The following is a 12336-nucleotide window of genomic DNA, read 5'->3' on the forward strand; positions in this document are numbered from 1 at the left end:
TGAAATGCAGGTCCTAGACAATCACCTGGAGAGGTATGGCTTCTGCAGGTCTGAGGACAGGACTAGGAATCTTCATTTTCCATGGATGCACTAGGCAATTCTGTTGCAGGCGATGGCATTGCTGGCTGGAGGGGGATTTGAACTGGATTAATTTTGTTTTCTTATTGCCTGTGGTTTGTAAGTTTTCTGCATTAAGTAATAAGCAATTTTTTCTTTAAAAATTAGTTCAAGATTTATGTTTTGTATGTTTCACCAAGAAACAGCTAGGTCCCCCTCTTCTAACCTTCCACCACCGTCCCCATAATCCTATTTCTCTCTTTTTTTCAATGTAAAATTTCTTGAGTCTATCCTCAGAGGGTCTTTACACATACATAAGCAAATACTAATGTACATATTTTCGTACTTCTCCATTAAAATATACTTTTATTGGGGGCTCTTACATCTCTTATCACAATCCATGAGTTCTTCCAATGTATCAAACCCATTTGCACATATGCTGTCATCATTTTCAAAGCATTCTCTTCCCACTTGAGGCCCTGATATCAGCTTCCCATTTCTTCCCTCTCCCTCCCCACCCACACTCCCTCACAAACCCTTGATAAGTTACAGATTATGTTTTCCATATCTTACATCATCCTCTGTCACCCCCAATCCACTCTTCCATTATCCGCCCCCCTGGGAGGGGTTCTAGATTGATCCTTGTGATCGATTCCGCCTTTCTCCCCCCACCCTCCCTTAATCCTCCTGCTAGTTCTACTCTGAGAGGCTTATCTCTCTTGGATTCCCTGTGTTTTGGGCTCTTATCTGTAGCAATGTGCATGCTCTGGTCTAATCCGCTTCATAAGGTAGAATTGAGGTCATGATAGTGGGGTGAAGGAAGCACCAAAGAACTAGAGGAAAGTTGTGTGTTTCATCAGTACTACATTGCACCCTGACTGGCTCATCTCTTCCCTGTGACTCCTCTGTGAGGGGATGTCCAATTTTCTACAGATGGGCATTGGGTCTCCACTCTATGCCACCCTTCTCTGCCCCATTCACCTTGGGTGTGATTTTATTCTGGGTCTTAGATGTTTGAGACCTGATCCCATCGACACCTCATGATCACACAGGCTGGTGTGCTTCTTCCATGTGGGCTTTGTTGCTTCTGAGCTAGGTGGCCGCTTGTTTATCTTCAAGCCTTTAAGACCCCAGATGCTATATCTTTTGATAGCTGGGCACCATCAGCTTTCTTTACCATATTTGCTTATGCACCCATTTTGTCTTCAGCAACTGTGTCAGGAAGGTGAGCATCATAGAATGCCAGATTGTTAGAACAAAGTGTTCTTGTAGTAAGAGAGTACTTTAGTTTAGGCCCAATGTCCATCTGCAACCTTAATTCTTAACATATAGATGTGAGTAAGTTCTATTCCCATCTCATCATATATACATATATTTACACATGTACATGCCTGTATTTAGACCTCTATACATTTCCCTTGCCTCCTGGTTCTTTCCTCTACTTCCTTTTTACTTCCCCCCCCCCCATCATGTTTGGCCTTCATTCGGGTTTAGTAATTCTTCGTTGCTACATTGCCCTTGATTGAACCCCACTAGGCATCCTATGATCTTCCTCCATTGATTTTAGTTCTCTTGCTGTTCCCTTGTCCCTGGGTTGGTCTCCCCTCTTCCTTTCTCCTATCACCCCTTCTCCTGTATGCCCCCAGAACCATTGGTCCCATTCTTTTCATCTCTGAATTATTTATCCTGCCTATCTTATCTAGATAGACTTGCAGATACATTAATAAGAGCAAAAACCAGACAAAGCAAAAAAACAGTAAAGGAAGTCAAGACCAACAAAACAATGACAACAACAGCAGAAAGTAAGAACAAAATGACAATACCAAAAAGAAAGCCACAGAAGCACACCACAGACTCCGGATTAGGAGAGGCCCCCGGGAAAGGCTGGTGGCGCTGGGAGGCTCATGGAACTTGGGGATGGTCAAGGGAGGGTGGGACATGTCTACTCACATCTACTTTTGTTGGAATGTGCTCCAGCCAGGCAAGGGAACTTCTTTTTTTTTTTTTATACTACAAATCATTTTATTAGGGGCTCTTACAGCTCTTGTAAAAATCCATACAACAATTGTATCAAGCACATTTGTACATATGTTGCCATCATCCATGTTTTGATAAAGCCATGATGAAAATGCATGTGCATTTCTGTGCAGTTGCTTATTTATCTCCATAATTCAAATGACAAGTTTTGATACAATCAGAAAACACGTTGAAGAACTTGCATCTCTATTGCACAATTGCAATATGCCATTCATATGCCACATTGCACATAACAGGGTAGAAAAGTGTTAACTTCCTCATTCGCAAGGGAACTTCTTTAAAAGCGCAACGCCTTTGCTTTCTTGCCACTGCAAAGTTTCCTGACCTTGAGATGTATGTGGGGGCTCTAGTAATGGGTGCAGCTTCCAGGGTCATTTGTAATGCCGAGGTGGGGTCTGGGGCAGGGGCAAGTGTGTGTGTGGGGGGGGGTGGGGTGAGGAGAGGAATCTCCATAGTCATCCTGCGCTTGTGCCAGGTGAATTTATATTTTATGGTTTTTGGTCAGATTGATTTTTGCAAAACACCCTGGGGTGTTTGCAAATATGAGAATTCTTGTAGTGCAGGTTTCTTGTTTGCATTTACAAGGAGAATAGAAAGAAGGAAATAAATTCGCTCTCTCTGCCGACAAACTCCATCTTCCCCGGGAGCATGGTGGGGAAGTAGATGAAAGGCTTCCAATCAGGGAAAAAATTATAGGCCGCAAGATCAGAGATCATGGTGAGAAGCCTGGTCCCACACCAGGAATCATAGGCAGGTGCCAGCAGCATGTTGACAAATAGTGGGCAGGTCTCATCAGCGAAACAGGTGAAGATAAACAAAGCCACTATGATGAAAGACTTTAAAATCTCTGAAAACTTGAGGGGCTCTCTGGTCCTGTCTTGAATTCATGCTGGGTCTAAACATCCCCCCTGGACTAGCCTTTTAACATGCCAGTCACCTTGGTTATATAACTGGAAAAACTTGGTTCTAGAATGGAATATTCCGAACTCAACCAAATTTAACCTAACCAAGCCAGAACAACTGCATTCTTTCCATCAGTTGGTTCTGTAATAAAAGTAATAACTCAGCACATTTTAAGTGTGAGGATTATTCTGAACAGTGATTCTATATGCATATAGGGACATCATTCTGATTCCAGAAAAATCAAATGATGCTTGAAGAAGTTAGGCACAATGAGGCTTTTAAAGAGAAGAGGATGTAGAAATAAAGATACTCACCCACTGGCTAATCTAAACTCTGCCCCTCTTACCTCCCTTTTCTTGAGATCAATTGACATGAGGTCACAAGATGGCCTCTAACTCAGTCACATGTAGAGGGAGATTCAAATTCCATGGGAAAATTCCTTCATCTTTAAGTCCATGTTTTTCTACAAGGTTTTTGTAACTCTCTTTCCACCTTTTGAAATGCAAATCTATTAAAATAGGCCTCAACCAGGAAAGGAAAGATTGGAGAGTTTGGATGAAAGCAAAGGCACGGACAGCATCCATTTCGGTTAGGAACTTCTTCCCAGTAGGCATTTGAGTTAGTGGTTAAGAAAACGCCAGAATCTGAGCAGGAATGTCTGCTCTCAGTTTCTCTCTCTGAAACACTCGCTTAAAAAATAGTTTGTTTTTAAGTTCCACCAAAACAAAATTCACATACACATTTCGATAGTGCGATCACATTCAGAAGAGTTGAGCAATCACCATAATAAAATGCCATAAATGTCTCTGCACGGCATTCGGTGTCAGCTGCCTGTTTCCTGGCTGCCTCCCCTGTCATGTCCTTGTGGATCGAATAGTCCAGTTGTTGGCTCTATGGGTTTATCTATCCCAGATGAACCACTTTTAATGTGGTGGTTCCTTTTATTAAAGGCAGGCCTGTAAGTGTGAACCATGCACAATACTACTTCTCACGTCTGAGGCCACGGCTCACGAATCAATCATAGCACGCTCTCAGTCTGAGGCCAGTTGTTGGCACTAAACCAGTGCCCTCCACCTTGTGTGTTTCAGAGTAGAACTCTGCTCCGTGGGCATTTCAAGGGGTCTTATCTTTCACAAGGAGGTCACAGTCTCTTCTGGAGTGCCTCTGGGTCAAACTGCCAATCTCTTGGTTCATAGTCACCCACGGACTCCGTGTCAGCACTAGTGTCCAGTAATCTTACTGTTGGTCTAGGGACGAACATTCTTTTACAGTTGGTTTTAAACCTGTATAGAGTGGATACTTAACCTAATCAGTAGAATTTGACTTGCAATGAATATGTAGGAAGAATGGTAAAGGTATCCTCCCTCACCTCACAGCACATTCTCCCTTAAGCAACGCTGATTTGGGAACATCTCACCATTATTGTCAGTCCTTTTGGATAAAAGACAGTTGACAAATAGCATCTACACTGCCATGCTTGCTGCAGTGCCAATTTTGTTCTTGACAGACACCAATAATAATAAATCACAGTATTCCCGATGGGCTCAAGTGGGGCTTAGCATGCTTCTCAACACAGCTCTCCACGCAGGCTCTGTCAGGCGATGGGGATTCCATTGAAACGGGGAGGTATTTGCCATTCCTGGAGGATTAGAGGAGGGGGAGAGAAGACATACCTCATCAACCTTTGCTATGAGTGACCTCATCAGATGCGCTTCAGGCACCGGGATATGGAGGGCGTCCAATCAAGTGTAGGGGGAAGATTAAAGATTCAGGGCAGAGGTCTCAGTTCCCATGTTACCGACACTGGTTTAACTTCAGGACAGTGCACCTCATTCGATGAGGAGACCTGGGGACCCTGCTGGCTAAGCGTTGGCTAACTGCCAAGTCAGTAGTTCTAACACATCAGCTGCTCTGTGGGCTAGCTGCTCCCATGATGATCAACAGCCTTGGAAACCCCATCTAGGGCACTGTGAGACAGAATAGATCAAGGACATTATGCTTTCGGGGCACCTCAAGAGCAGCCACCAACTACCTTCTGGCAGAGGAGTGTGTGTTGCTCTAACACTGAGCACGTTTTGGCAGAGCTTCCAGACTGAGACAGACTCGGAGGAATGACCTTGGCATCCACTTCCAGAATGTCACCCAGCGAAGCCCCTACGGATCACAAGTCTGACCTCCTGTGCCCGGGACACCTGGTAACAGCGGGCAACCGTAACCTCAATAATAACATCAAGTGTATCCTCAGTTTCTTCTTCTAACCAAACAGCATAATCCATGCAGACCAGCTTGCCCAGTGTTTGTCTTCTTGCTTTGTTCCCATCTATCTTGTCGTTTTGTATTTTGGGTCTTTGTGATTTAGTTTCATCCACTGAAAACACTAGCTCATCCAAACTTCACAGCCCTGTAGGGGCACCATGAGTGAGAATAGACTCCATCGCAGTGAGTTTGGTTCTTTGGTGTAAGCTTAGCTACTGCTCCACCTTTTTTACCAACGTCTTTTTCTAAATCCCAGCAGTGATTTCTCGGTGGTCTAAGTTCCATGGTATTTACAAATTATTCTATTCACTTGGCCTTGACTATCTCTTCCTGGAATGCTCTGCCCTTTTCATATGAATGTGTTTTGAGTCTTTACCATTAGCTTATAACACTGCTGTCAGACGCTGGGCCTTCACCTTCCTTTGTGTTGACTGATTAATCTTCGAAGTTATAAATTGGTCAAGAACCGTATGTCTGTCTACAGGAGGCGGGAGGAGGAGATGCTATTGGGGGGACTAAAGTCCTATTGCATCTACTCCCCACAAATCTCTCTTTGATTCTACTCAAAGCATTTGTTTTTTAAATTGTGGTGAAAATAGGCATAACAAAACACGCATCAGTTCGATACTTTTCACACATACGGTTCAGTGAAGTTAGTTACATTCTCCAAGTTGTGCCACCATTCTTTTTTTGAAATAATTAAAAAATTTAAAAAATACTTTTATTGGGGGCTCTTACATCTCTTATCACAATCCATACATTCATCCAGTGTGTTATGCACCCTTGAACATATGCCGCCATAATCATTTTCAAAGCATTCTGTTCCCACTTGAGCTCCTGATATCAGCTCCCCATTTCCCCCCCTCCCTCCCCCTCAAAAGTCACTGCCTTTGAGTTGATGCTGATTCATAGCGCCCCTACAGGACAGGGTAAAGCTGTCTCTGTTAGTTTCTGAGATTGTAACTCTGTCAGGAGTAGAAAGCCTTGCCTATCTCCTGTGGTTTCGAACTGTTAACCTTGCATATACAACCACTATACCACCAGGCCTCCTTTTGGTAACCACTAATAGTCTTTGGTTTCTCTATTTGTTTAGTTTCCGTACGTGAGACCATACGGTATTTTGTGACTGGTTTACTTCACTCAGCGTGATGCTTTCCAGGTTCATGCACGTGGTGGCACACATCAGGACTCAATCTCTCATGTGTCTGATAGCAATCCATTGTGTGCATGATTTTGGTTATTTCCAATTTTTCACTTTGGTGAGACGTGTTGCAGTGAATATCAGTGTCCATTTGAGACATTACCAGGGGGATTCAAAATAAAGGCGAAGGTGTCTTAGGGACTTTTCCTAAGAAAATTCAATGTAGCATCAAGAGAGAGCTATGAAAGGAGGAGGTGGAAGGAGCTGTAGCCATGGAAACCGCAAAGCCCCTGTAACGGGCTGGCACGGAAGCAAGTTCACTTCTCTCTGACTGCTCCTCTCCTAGTAGGAAGTGACGGATGCAGAAAATATTCAAAATCATTTCATCCTCATTAGTGAAGGGCTGCATTTTACTGAAAGAATGAGCTTTGCTGTCACTCTTCTCTGTTGAAAGCCAGGCATCAGAGCTTATTTTGTATATTTGAAGTATTTCTTAATAAGTTTTAAAGAATAACATTTTAATGTTATATGAAATGATATGCTGCATCATCCAATGTGCAAAGAAGATAACTAAAAGAAATTAGACTTAGGACCTACCTTTCTTAGTTTTGTTCACTAAACATATAATTTTGCTTTATTCTGTTTTCCTGAAATACTATGTGCACATATTTATATTTTACGTAGGGAGTAAATTAATAACATAAATTCATTAAAATACTCAATGAAAAATTGGAATGGGAGTCACTGAACATAACAAAGAAACGACCAGTTCTCCAAATGGCAATGGAAACTAAGACACATTGTCAAGAACAGAAACTTCGGAACTTGAAATCCAAAGTATAAAGATACTGGCCCAGGCCGGAGCTTTGGTGATACAATGTGAACATACTAATTATAAGCTTTCCCCCACATCCTACCATGTTTACATTCTGGTTCTACAAGGAGTTGACAAATTTCACGGTATGGGAGCTCCTGTTTCTAGCTCAGGCAATGTATCCCCGATTAGCTATGTGACTGTCCTTGCTGTGCCCACAGTCCTTAGGTGTCAGACTAAGAGAATGGGCGGGTGGGGTTTCAGATGGTGTCCACGGGTCCCGAGCAAATGCTGTGTGGACAGTGAGAGGGTACATCTCCATATGCCACCCGGTCAATGAGAGCAGCTCTGTTTTCAATGATTATTCATTTTTCTTTTGGCACTATAATTAAGATTTGATTTGGGGGAAAAAAGGGACTAGATGGTATCTAAGTCATTGCTTAGCTTTAAAAATTCAAGTTCTATTTCAAGTTTTTATTCCAATGGCTCATTTAGTGAACAACAGAGAATGTGGTAAGTTTTTTTCTGGGTAGCATTAAAACTTAGAAACATTTTATGGACACCATTTAACATTTACTGACTACTTAAAATGTTCTGAAAGCTATACATTGCTTTACATTTAAAGGTGCAGCTATAATATTCATTGTATAGATACAGAAATTGAGGTTTTCAAGCATCTTGGCTAGAAGACATTGCTAGTAAGTTGTGCAGCTGCACTGATATTATCTATCTATCTATCATCTACCTACCTGTGTGATAAATAGATATGTAACAAATTGTTTTCCCTTTCAACATTCTTGACCTGAAGAATTCAGCAACATTAGTTACTTTTACCATGTTGTTCAAAGAGCACCAGTGACTGATCAGTTAAGTGCTCAGCTATACAACCCAGAGGTTGCTAGTTCAAACCCACTTACCCACTCTGTGTGAGAAAGACCAGGTGATCTACTTCCACCTCTACTCTCACAGTGGGCCACTGTGAGTTAATTAACTCTACAGTACCCAACAATAACATCATGTTGTTCAACAATTACCATTATCCCATTATCTGTTGCCAAAATTCCCCATCATGCTAAATAGAAATTTAGTGTCCCCCAATCTGTGTGTCTCATTTTTCTCCTCCGCCCTCCTGTCCACAGTAAGCACTCTATAAACAGGCTTATCCTAGCTATTTCCTATAAATGTTCCTTTGATATTAACTTCTTTCACTCAACAGAATGTTTTCAAGGTTCGTCCATGTTTTGCATATGAATGCTGATATCATTTTGAAAATATGTACAAGGTCATCCTATTCCAGACAGTTCGGCTCCTTTCTCATAACGTGTGTGGATAGCTAATTGTAGTTTCCCTTTTAGATTCCTAGCTCTTCTCCCTCCAAACGTTCACTAGTCCACCTGAGTCAAAGTTTCAAATAGCTCCAGGGTGGGAATTGAAGATGACTTTTCCACATGTGTGTCTCTGGGGCAGAGATATGGATGACATGACCTGTGAGGTTCATTTCCGAGTTTCTCAGTCTGTCTTCTCCTATAGTAATGGGCGTGAGTCTATTGCATCCCTAGAGCTGTTAGGCAGACTAGCGCGGGGATGGGGAATGTCCGTTAACGCATGCTCAGAGAGCCAAGCACGGGAGCAAGGACTGGCGCACTGCACATGCTCAGAGGCTCAGGTTTCCTGCCGGTAGGCATGGGTGGGCACTAAATCTGGATTGGCCCACCTGGGCCAGGTGAATTCAATTCAGCCAATGGGGTCGATCCACCATGCCTCCCCTTAAAAAGGCAGGAGCCTAGAGTTAGGCAGAGAGACAACTTGGTCTGCGTGACGCTGAGCAGCCTCCGCCAGGCTGCATGGTCGGGAGGAGTCTTGTGGGTGCCGTGTAAACCTGAAACTTCTTCTAACTCTCATAAAACTCACTCGGATTACGAACCAAGCTTCGGCGTGAATTCTTTCTCGCGCAGAGCCAAGGACCGAGGTATAGATCTAGTTCCAGAAAGATCTAACAAAGCCATGTGTTTGAATTGGTCTCTGTCTTCAACATCCTGTCCTCTGATAGTTCCTTGCTCCTGGAAACTGAGTGGTAAATTATACTTCCTTGGTGGGCTGAGATGGTGACTGTGGAGCTAGGTGATGAAGCTGGACTGAGTGGAGTACATGTGAAGTCTTCCTCCTGTGGCAGAGCACTAGTTAACCAATGTTTCAATATTTTCTCTAAAAAGAGGAAGAACAAAGAGATCATTTGGGGTTTCTAGGAGATTTGGAGAACAATCTTGCACAAGTCCTCTTGTAAATCAGCATTCCCATCTCGAGTACATGCAGGAGTAAGACTCCTGAGCGGTAGGGCTGCTCTCATTCCAGCACTGACGCATTGCCCTTAAGAACGACTGCATCCTTTTTATCTCGAGGGTCCTATTGCTTCACACACACCCTCCCCCAATCCGATCTGTGTACGGACGCTTTCCATTGTTATTTTAACTTGCATCTCTTAGATTATCCTCACTAAAAGATTATATTTCACTTCTATAAATTGTGAGCTCCCAGAAACCATGGCCAAATTATATGTGAGTTCATTGCTGGCTTGACCTTGGTGAAATTCTGCAAAACTGTATGTGACTAAAATTGGTGCTATGCTTTTCCATCAACAAAGGATTCAGATATTCCAGAAACAAACTCTTTTTAAAATAAAACTTCTTCCAGCTGGAAGTCTCTTCACCTAGCTAGAGTCTTTTTTTTTCTTTTCCTTTACCTGTCTTGCAATTTCTTTTTTTCAACATTTTATTAGGGGCTCATACAACTCTTATTACAATCCATACATATACATACATCAATTGTATAAAGCACATCCATACATTCTTTGCCCTAATCATTTTCAAAGCATTTGCTCTCCACTTAGCCCTTTGCATCAGGTCCTCTTTTTCTCTCTTTTTTCCCCTCCCTCCCCGCTCCCCCGTCCCTCACGAGCCCTTGATAATTTATTATTTTGTCATATCTTGCCCTATCTGGAGTCTCCCTTCCCCCCCTTCCCTGCCTTCCATCTCCCAGGGAGGAGGTCACATGTGGATCCCTGTAATCAGTCCCCCCTTTCCAATCCACTCACCCTCCACTCTCCCAGTATCGCCCCTCACACCCCTGGTCCTGAAGGTATCATCCACCCTGGATTCCCTGTACCTCCAGCCCTCATATGTACCAGTGTACAGCCTCTGCCCTATCCAGCCCTGCAAGGTAGAATTCGGATCATGGTAGTTGGGGGGAGGAAGCATCCAGGATCTGGGGAAAGCACCTAGCTAGAGTCTTTGTGGGATTATAAAGAGACTGTTCTTCAGCTTTGTCTCCCCATTAGGAGATATGACAAACATTAGCGACTGTTTGTCAGCACTTGGTGGGGGGTCTGGTGCTTAGAGCCACCCTGAAGGCAGTCAGTTACCAGACTACTGTCTGGTCCCACAACAGGCAGAGCCCACTCCCTACTGTTAGGGACAACAGGGCTACTTCTCCCTAAAGGCTTGCAGCTGCCAGTCTGGTCCCTGTAGGTGGGGTTCACACCTTACTGATTATGGATTCAATAGTGAGCCAGAGAACAGGTCAAACCTGTTCAGCGACATTCAAAATTAAGCTGCCTCCTGAATTTGGGATCCGCCCATCTTGTCACATGTGTCCTCCAAATCCCTCCTCTTCCTATTGGGTGGATACCCCTAGATCGTCCCCCCTCATTACTGTAGTACCTATAGCACAACCCCTTCCTGTGATGTATGACTTTACCTGTAATTAGGGGATTTGTACACCCCCCAAAAGATATAAGCCTTGGTTAGCAATAAAGAAGCCTGCTTCCGAAGGGTCTTGGGGAGGAGATGAGTCAGGCAGGGTGTGATGTAGCACCGATGAAGAATACAGCTTTCCTCTGATTCCTAATGCTTTCCCCGCCCCTCCCCCCCCACCCCGCTATCATGATCCGAATTCTTCCTTGCAAGTCTGGCTAGACCAGAGGATGTACACTGGTGCAGATAGGAGCTGGAGGCACAGGGAATCCAGGGTGGATGATACCTTCAGGACCAGGGGTGTGAGGGGCGATACTGGGAGGGTAGAGGGTGAGTGGGTTGGAAAGGGAACCGATTACAAGGATCTACATGTGACCTTCTCCCTGGGGGATGGACAACAGAAAAGTGGGGCGTGGGGAGGGAGGGGAAAAAAGAGAGGACTTCATGCCAAGGGCTTAAGTTGAGAGCAAATGCTTTGAAAATGATGAGGGCAATGAATGTACAGATGTGCTTTACACAATTGATGTATGTATGGATTGTGATAAGGGTTGTATGAGCCCCTAATAAAGCCTTTATAAAAAAATAGAAGCCTGCTTCCTTTCTTCACTTCCTTTCCCCAGGTCCTCACTCCCCTGTTCCCTTTCCCCTGGTCTTCCTTCCCCTCTATCCGGCCCTCAGGTCTCCCATTTCCACGTGGACCACCACGTAGGGCTGAGGTGAGCATGCTACTATGAAATGTGTCTGACTCCATTATTGCCATCTTTCTTCTATCTCTCCTTACTCTCTATGACTTTATCATTATTTGTGTAGCTCAACCATACAATTACGCCTATCGAAACCATGATTAGTTGTGGGGGCTGGCCTCCCACAAGTCTTGTTGTTGCTAGGTGCCCTGAGTTGGCTTTAACTCATAGTGACAACAGAATGAAACTTGGCCCGGGCCTGCCCCCGTGTTCACAAGCATTCTTGTGTTTGAATCCATTGTTGCAACTTCCTTGTTGACCCCTCACACTGAGGGCCTTTCTCTGTTTTGCTGATCTCCTGCTTTATCAAGCATGACGCCCTATTCCAGGGACTGATCTCACATGTCCAGAATATGTGAGATGAAGTCTTGCCATTCCTATTTTTAGGGAGCTTGCTGGCAGTAATTCCTATAAAACAGATTTGTTTGTTCTGACGGGCATGGCACTTTCAGTATTCTTTGCCAACATGATAACTTTTGTTTTGTTTTTGTAGCTGGTATCTTAATGGTTGTTTTAAGGATCAGTACAGAGAAATTGTAAACATTTTGTACATATGTACTTCTTTTTTTGTTATGTTTTGTCCGGGGGCACACTGGCTGTGTTTTTGATGTTTAGGGTGGAGGGGATGCAAGGGCG

Source organism: Tenrec ecaudatus, chromosome 2 (assembly GCF_050624435.1).
Source record: "Tenrec ecaudatus isolate mTenEca1 chromosome 2, mTenEca1.hap1, whole genome shotgun sequence".
NCBI lineage: Eukaryota > Metazoa > Chordata > Mammalia > Afrosoricida > Tenrecidae > Tenrec > Tenrec ecaudatus.